The sequence below is a fragment of the Rhipicephalus sanguineus genome, chromosome 11 (assembly GCF_013339695.2).
Source record: "Rhipicephalus sanguineus isolate Rsan-2018 chromosome 11, BIME_Rsan_1.4, whole genome shotgun sequence".
NCBI classification, from domain to species: domain Eukaryota; kingdom Metazoa; phylum Arthropoda; class Arachnida; order Ixodida; family Ixodidae; genus Rhipicephalus; species Rhipicephalus sanguineus.
Window position 1 is genome coordinate 60,431,348 of NC_051186.1, and position 9,371 is coordinate 60,440,718.

A 9,371-nucleotide genomic window follows, 5' to 3' on the forward strand; every position below is an offset into this window, starting at 1 on the left:
AGAGGCGACACTGAACGGCGACGTGGAGATGGTGACCGGCGGCGAGACTCACGAGAATTCCCAGACATGTCAACACTGTAAGGAGGAGAGGGTGAACGGCGGAAGGAAGAGCGGTAAGGCGTTCGTTGGTAGCTCGCGGTTGGACGGACGCCCGTGCGTTCCTCGGAAGCGTAGCCACGTTGCTCGTCCTGTTGGCGCCGTCTGCAAAACCGAGAGATGTGTCCTCGGTAGCCACAGTAATAACAGATGGGTCGAGGAGGTCGTTGTGCGGTATAATAAGGCTGTAGACGCATCGATTGTGGCAACGAAGCCATAGGTGCATGGTCTCCTGGTGTAGGCGCCGGGACGGGGGTGGCTGCAGAGAGCGCCGCAACATCGGCGTACGTTGGCACCTGACGCGCGCAGGGACCGTCGGAACACGGTAGACGTGATGCGGCCGCTATCTCTTGCTTAATGATGTCCCGCAAGTTGGTTGGAGCTGAAGGTAGAGGAGATTGCGGAGCGCAGGAAGAGCAGCGCCTATGAAGCTCTTCACGAACGATGTCACGGATCAGCGAACGTAAGTCCAGAGCCGCACCCCGCACCTCCACCACTTATAAGGAACCGCTTTATTCGAGTCGAGCTCGAGCTGACACACACTGATGATGATATCTACAGATGAGGAAGTTCTACAAATGATGATGATATGTCCAGTTGACAAAGAAGAATCAGTGACTGCGCTCACACTATGTACTTTCTGTTAAAGAAACACACCACCTAACATTTACCTAGTGATGTTGCGCCTCAGATATCCGTAATGTTTGCTTTTTGATCAACAATGTACACAAGTATGAACCTAGTCAGCCGTTCAAGATGGCTGGCCCTTGGGCAAGTGGTTCAACTTTGGCCGGGTGGCTGAATCGAGTGACGTGCCGACAAACAGAAAGACAGACAGAAAGACAGACCAAAATTTCTGCGTTTAGGTTCCCCAAGAAAGACTATCGTCTTTAAAAATGGATCGGCCGTCCTTGGAATGCCCTCTACGACGTAACGAAACGCACTTGGCCCTAAGGTGAATATTACAGTTTTTGCATAATTGATGTTAGTAAATTTACCATTTAAGTGCAATATAAAAATACCCAAACGTGCGCCACACGAGGGCGAACCATATGTCGGCGGTTTCATTCAATCGTGGTTATCCACCTTTTTTTTAATCGTTGATTCTTTTTGCGTGAAACACCCTTCAGAAGTATGGGCCATAAACATTAATAAAGTTGAACTACAGAACGACGCAGTAATATCGCGGCATAAACACAACAAAGTTTCTAGGCAAAACAGAATTGAGGGCCACTTAGTGCGACACATCTTAAGGTGTAGCGCAATGAATCGACGCAGGTCAACAGAAGAGCTGGGTCTTTGCGTTGTTTCTTTTGCTCTAAAGTTCAAGATATACGAAAATATTCCCAATTTTTGTCATATCCTTATGCGGTAGAAGGAGGGTACATCGAGGGCTTGATTTCTTTTTTATTTTTTTTTGTTATAGAACCGCTAATAAAAACGATAGACAATGAAGCTAGGGAAGATATAGGGGGCATTACTTGCATGTTTTAACTGTAGTATAGTAATTATGACATTAATAGAAATGAACTGAAGTGGATGTAAAATCAACTTGCCGCGGGTACGGACCGAACCTAAATCTTTGAGATAACGCGTCCGATGCTCTACCAACTGAGCTAAAGCTGGCAACAAAAGAGCGTTGCACACTCGCCGTCATGTATAGGAGTGGCACTGGCTAACTCTCCCAGGGTTACACGAACATAAATAGCCAATAAAGCTGCTGGGAAAGCGACCACCGCTGTAGCTCAGTTGGTGGAGCATCGGACGCGTTATCCGAAGGCTTTAGGTTCGGTCCCTACCAGCGGCAAGATGAATTTTTATCCGCTTTAATTCGGTTCCACCTGTGTCATAACTACTATACTACGGTTAAAACGTACAAGTAATGGCGACTATACTTTCCTTAGTTTCATTGTTTGTTGGTTTTATCATGTTGTTCTTACGCCGTAGACACTTTTCACAAGGAGAAGTCTTACACAGGGACAGATGGTTACGATCGCTGATTTTTGCGACTGATTGGATTGGTAGCATTCGAGAGGAAACTGGCTTAAAGGAACACTTCCGATATAAAGTAAGAGATATTCAAGTTTAGCGTAATTTTGGCGTTACTTATGTATGCACTCTATTTGGCACTGCGCCTCCGTATCAAATCTATTCTCATTTCCGCGGCATCCACCGTAGACGAACACTTTACATTTCCTCGATTTAGGATCAGAGTACCACGTCGGTTGGAACATGCGGCAGGGACCGGGTTCAGGCGGCATGAAACATTTTTCTGGCCATCCATTACTGAGGATTGCTTCTATACTGGCTGAAAAACAAATTTCACAACACTTTGAATGAGCACGCCATTACGCAGCGAATGTTTCTAGCTAGAAAACTGATGAGTATACAGCTTTAGGACAAAGATAGTTTCCATTTGAGTTTAATAATAACTATCAATATCTCCGGTTTAAGTTCTTCTTAGGTCCTCCAGGAGCGGTGGTGGATAGCGCGGCTCAGCGCGGAGGTCGGAGACCAAAAATGGGCTACCCAGTGGGCGAGGTAGGTTATAAGGCTAAAGTGGAAGACAGGGTCTCCTGGCCTCTTACTGTGCGGTCTAGCACAAACCACAAACCAGCCGGTTCTTGAAATAAAGCTCACTCACTCACTCACTCACTCACTCACTCACTCACTCACTCACTCACTCACTCACTCACTCACTCACTCACTCACTCACTCACTCACTCACTCACTCACTCACTCACTCACTCACTCACTCACTCATCACTCACTCACTCACTCACTCACTCACTCACTCACTCACTCACTCACTCACTCACTCACTCACTCACTCACTCACTCACTCACTCACTCACTCACTCACTCACTCACTCACTCACTCACTCACTCACTCACTCACTCACTCACTCACTCTGGTTTTACGTGTCAAAACAACAATACGATTACGAGGCACGCCGTAGTGGAGGGCTTCGCCCTGGGTTTCTTCGACGTGCACTGACATCGCGTAGTACCTCTAGCATTTCGCCTCCCTCAGAATTTGACCGCCGCGGCCGGAATTGAACCTGCGACTTTAGGTTCAACATTCAAGCACCGTAACCACTGCATTCCCGATGCGGATTTTTATTTGAGTTTACCTCGGCAAATCTATACAAAATCAAAGTGTGGCTACAAGCGCAGTTTTGAAAAACCAAAAATTTATTTAAGTGATTACGATAGAAATATTACATAAGGGCAGTCGATAAAAACTTTGGTATTTGGCATGGCGAATGAAAGCAACCCTCGCCTACCTAAGGAGGTGTGAGAATTTGTGTTTAAGCGAAATTATTTTCATTATTTTCGTTTCATCAGCAGGTTCTTTTCCTGACTCAGGCAGGCGAAATTTCATAAAAAACGATATTTGCAAATCATGTTGAGAGAGCCAATAGAAAAAAAGCAGGGGGGTTTACTGGAACATCAGGTTTACTACCCTACACTAGGGAAAACGGAAATTAAAGATGGAAAGGAGAGCAAAAAAAAAAAAAAAACAGGCGTACACACACACAAAAAAGGAAAAGCGACGAACGGGAGTATTATAGTCCCTCTAATAGGCCACTACTCATTACAAAAAATTCAGTGAAGCCTCGAGAGAATTCCAATGAGACACAAATGTTATTTCTAAAATGAGTAAGTGGACTACTTTATTTCGGAATGAGTAGATCTAGCAGTAGAACTTCAAAACGTTTTTAAGCTTATGCTTAACGAGGACACATGTATAATGATCAGACAGTTAATTCTACATTCGTCTCAGTCAGGCATCTACACACTTTTTTAGTTGTAACATCAGATATAGTAACGTGTAAAAGGTGTCTTTAAGATGCGATTCTTCAAAAAGTGTGTTCTGCTGTTTTGTAATGCATAACAAGCAGTAAGCTACTAATAAAAAGGTGCGTTCTATATATCGCTGGCAGGGGCTGCATGACGCAAACTGAGAAATGCACAATATTCAGGAGCCAACGAGACAAAGCGTAGTCGTTTCTTTCTTCAGCCGACGTTTCGAGCGTATGCTTTTCGCAACATATTCAATATATAACACGGTAACAGTGTTGCACGAGCGCCTCCGGGGGCACCGTGTACATTCTCGTCGCAAATCTTCAATCATATTTTGTAAGTGACCTCCATAATTGAGGCTTTCTAACCTCGTTGATAGTTACACATGAAACTTCAATGTTCTTTTAAAGACGATAGTCTTTCTTGGGGAACTTCAATCAACGCTGAAATTTTGGTGTGTCTGTCTTTCAGTTTGTCTGTCTGCCACCCGATTCAGCGAACCGGCCAAAGTTGAACCACTTGCTTACCGCCCACCCATCTTGAACTGGTACGGCTGTTCATACTTGTGAACGTTGTCGATCAAAAAGTAAATACTACGCATATCTGAGGCGCAGCATCACTAGGTAATAATTAGGTGATGTGTTCCTTTATAGACTTAAAGACCCTAGTTTCTTAAGCTGCGCTGAAAATGCCTATGCGCGCCGACGAACACCCTCTGCCACGGAGGAAGGAAACCCTCTGCACAAGGTCGTGTTTCCCGACGTATTGCCAGATGGCGTCCATATCTCACGCAGCGCCTCCTCTATCGTCTTTACACGGCATTTGCAGCGGAGCACGCAGATTTTCTAATTTTTTCTAATTTGATATGACTCGATGTTGGATGATTACTCCGCACACTGCATTGTGCAAAATAGGTTTTTTTACTGAAATGATGAACTACAGAGTTTGGTGCCTGCATGGGGGCACTGGCTACTCGTTCTCGCTTAGCCAATGAAATGTACAATACTTAAATAAGAAAAAAGGGCATGAAAATATACCATACAGTATAGAATACAAGATGTGCAAGTACAGCACAATCTAACAGAACATGAGTCAAATATTCGAGCACGAGTTCAGGTAAGTGAAATAAGGTCCCATCTACCCGTACAAACTCAGATGTTCTTTGTGGCTTCACAACTAAAAATAATTACACATAACGTATAACACACGCTTACCGCATTGTACACTTCTTAACACATAACAAAGTTAATGTTCAACATATTACTTCCAGGATGAAGTGTCACTTAATGTATTCATTAAATATTCTTTTCTTCTATAAACAATTCTCCTACCGTGTCACTATGTAACTGAAGTTTCTAATAACATTGGCCCGCTTACCTATTAGCGCGTTCATTTTGGTCCTTCCCACAGAGTACTTCCTTTTGGCTGTTTCGACGCTGCTGGCTCTTTTACTGATCCTCTTATCTTTTGAAAGTTGATTACTTTATCTTCCGCTGCTTGATCAGCTTTAACGGTTGAGCGTGTTCTGTTTCATTATCTCTTGACGTAGTTATCTCCATCCGTTTACACTGCTCTATTAAGTCTTGTGTGGCTTGACCGAGCTTGTTTACTTGTTCTTTTGGTTGATTTGCATCCATCATCAGAGTTCAGTCTGCTTCAGGTTATTGCCTCTAAGTCGCCATTTTTAGTTTTGCTTTAAACAGCGTACTTGCTCGCGAGGCCAATCCTAAGTTCATCTGTACTTACTCTGACTTTATCTGAAGGTTAGCCTCCATTTTAGTGGTTGATATTGCTCTTGATCTCGGCAAGTTGAGGGCGATCCTCGCCCTGACTAACCTATGATCACTGTATACTTCACTTTACCCGCTACCTTTATGTCCTGTGACATGGCTGGGTCTCCGCACATTATGAAGTGTATTTTGGCTTCTGTTTCTTCGTCCGGGCTTGTTCACGTGAACTTTCAATGCTTTGTGAGGAAGCTGTTCATCATACGGAGTGAATTGCTATTGCTACACGCGCATACTTGTCTTAAATGCGAAGCATTTCTTAGCGAACCTTTGGCAGTTTGAGCGTATCTATCTATCTATCTATCTATCTATCTATCTATCTATCTATCTATCTATCTATCTATCTATCTATCTATCTATCTATCTATCTATCTATCTATCTATCTATCTATCTATCTATCCGCCTACGTCGGGGGGGGGGGGTTAATGATCGCCTCCTTAACTTGGTGTAGACGAAAATTGGCATGGGAGAGTAAGAGGATTTCACGAATATGACTGTCGGGTCATGAGATGAATAACGTGAAAATCCAGTCGTCTACGTAGTCAAACCCTTTCCTCCAGACACGTGTGGCACATACCCGTTTGCCACGGGCCGCGGTGCACGGGTATGCGCCACAGGTGATTGACAGTTTATATCTGCCAAGGAACGGCGAGAACAGACATTAAATGCGAGACCGTTAGGAAAAACCGATATCGGCAGCGTTGACCCGACGAATGGAAAGAATGAGAATTAGGATCCCAGCAGGAATCGAACCCAAGCATTCTGCGTGGCAATCAGGTATTCTACCACAGAGCCATGCCAGGGCTATAAACTAGTGGTTTGGAAAAATAGCATATATATATATATATATATATATATATATATATATATATATATATATATATATATATATATATATATATATATATATATATATATATATATATATATATATATAATATATGCAGGCGTATTGTCGGTGCAACGTCAATTGTGGTTGTGGTGCTGGCTATCTAATTTTACAAGAAAGCAATAAACACGTGCGCGTGCAAAAAGATATTGTAAGAGGTGTAGATGAAAGCGGATGATTATGTGCTGCACTGCCACTTGTCAAGATAAAAAAAAGCCAGCTGGTTCGAGAGCTAGATTGAGACTAAAGGGACTTTGAAAGATAATATTGAGAATTAAGTGCTGTCCTGGCACGTATAAAGATAAAAAGGCGAACTATTGATCAGGAAGAGATTGTGAGAGGTTTGAATGAGAACGGATGAAAGAAAACAACTCCTGTGTTGATCCTATATGCCGCCATATAGGTCCTGGCCGGCCCTATTTGTATCCTATAACCGCCATATGGGTCCTCTGGAGGTCCTATTTGAGTCCTATATACCGCCATATGGGTCCTCTGTAGGTCCTACTTGCATCCTATATACCGCCATATGGGTCCTGTTTAGGTCCCATTTGGATCCTGTTTGGATCCTATATACCCCCACACGGTCCTATACAATTCCTATATTTAGTCCTGTAAGTCCTGTATAAAACCATACGGATCCTGTATGAAACCATATAGGTTTTTTTCAGTAGGGACTACATGATACTCCTACGATGTCTATACTCCTACGATACAGGCGTCATATCAGACTAACGTCTGTGGTTCCAGTGCTGACTCCGCTTTTATAGCAGTCTAATAAACATTACATTTGTGCTCCTATGATTCAGAAAGCTATATTGAAGCATTCCTCGACCCCGGAGCAATACAATAATGAAAGTTACGTATGATATTCACATGATCGCACTGTAAAGTGCACTTAGTCCGCCAGAATGACGCAGTGTCCTCTTCATTTCTGACAAGGCTGGGTGATGGCCTCATGCTGACCGAGGATGATGCCAAATTTATTAACAGCCGCTTTGTAGGCCAGGCTACGAGGCCACATGCGCCCAGGTAGTCTACGAATACAAGCGCCATCCACTGATGTTGGTCTACGTAGCACTATCCAGGCCTACAGCCTCGACGGCCTATACCTCACCAACGCGAAGGGTGACTTCAGATTCCGACATATCGCCGGCTCTATCGAGAGACGATTTGTCGACGAAATGACCGAGGCATCCACGATTTCGAACAGCTGTACTATACCTCATACTACATTACACATTGACCTCTTGTGACTGCGATCACGACCTGATCCGATAACAAGTCATGACCAGCTGTTGGTGCTCCCTGATCATGGGGATGACGGCCTTGTTCAAGAACTGTCAAGAACTTCTTTCACACATGCACACGGGTTTGTGAAACGTGCGCGCGTTCTCGATCATAAGGGACAAGTATAAGCACAACATATCAGCTTACCGCTTCTGGTGTTGGTAATAGCCACGTTACCGTTGGCAGCGTCACGAAACTGTAAACAACTGGTTATATAACACATATGCGGCTCTTCAACATATGTGTGTGCATATAAAATTTATACAAATCTCCAGCGTCATGTTGTAACGTTTCGCTCAGTAAAAAAGTTACGCCACAGTCACCTCCCGCCGCATGCTTAGTATAACAACCACAACCATGATACGTGGGATCTGCCTAATTTTTGCATATGTTTATCATTTTTTCGTTGTTTACCACACCGTCCGCCTCGGTGGTAAACTGGTTACGGGGCGGCTCGATTGCTGGCCCAAACGTCGCAAGTTCAATCCTAACCGCGGCTCTTGCATTTCCATGAGGCGAAATGCTAGAGCCTCGTGTACTGAACCGTACTCTGTGATGTCATTGCTCGTTTAAGAACGCCAGATGGTCGAAATTTCCGGAGCCTTCCACTAAGCCCTGCCTCATAATCGTATCGTAGTTGTGGCGCGTAAAACCCCAGATATTACTATGAATTGTCCACCACACAACACTGACCCTGCTCCCATTGTTGCTCAAGTTACCAAACATTATTACTTCTACATGCTGGTACAGCTGCACAGTGAATTCACACTCACCAAAAACGCAGGCGCAAAGAATAAAGCCGCCCAACAGCCTCATGGTCAGTATTTGCCAGAATGTACAGGTTCAGTAGTAACGTCTTCTGCCAAAGTATTGTGGGATGTATAGGGAAATTGCCATGTACAAGTTATGCAATGATGAGCCTACACAATTCCTTCTTCAGGCGATACAAAGAATCGGTTTTATCGCAACAACGCTCGCGGAACTCGTGTATCGAAATGAATACTCCCGCTGTTGCAAGAGAAACACTATAATTGTTCGCCCCCTGCTGCATTTCTTGGAGCACATATTCCGCGCGTGGATTAGCTTAGCCTGTGGGCGCCAGCGGCGCATTTTTATTGGGGCTTTTCATAGGAAGAGTTGGACCAGTATTTCCAGAATCGTACCTCTACTTGCTTGCGCATTTAAAGGACAAATAACTTGGTTCGTTTCTTTTAAACTATTGGCACATACATAGTCGATGTTGCACACATCTTGTAGCGGGCGATGTAAAAGAAAAAAAAATGTGAAAAGTTCAACTCTAACTTAGATCGAGCAGCCCTACTTGGAATTTCTTTATGTGCATATTTAAGCGTCGATTATGCGGTCACCAAGTATTTTCAAGCCAGTGGTGATTTGTTCCAATACCTTTAGTCTCGTGTTGAGAAAGGTTGCTTCAGAGACTTGTGAGTCAGCGCGACAATTAGACGTTGCAGTTCTATAGAACTCGGTGGAGCATCTAAGGCGG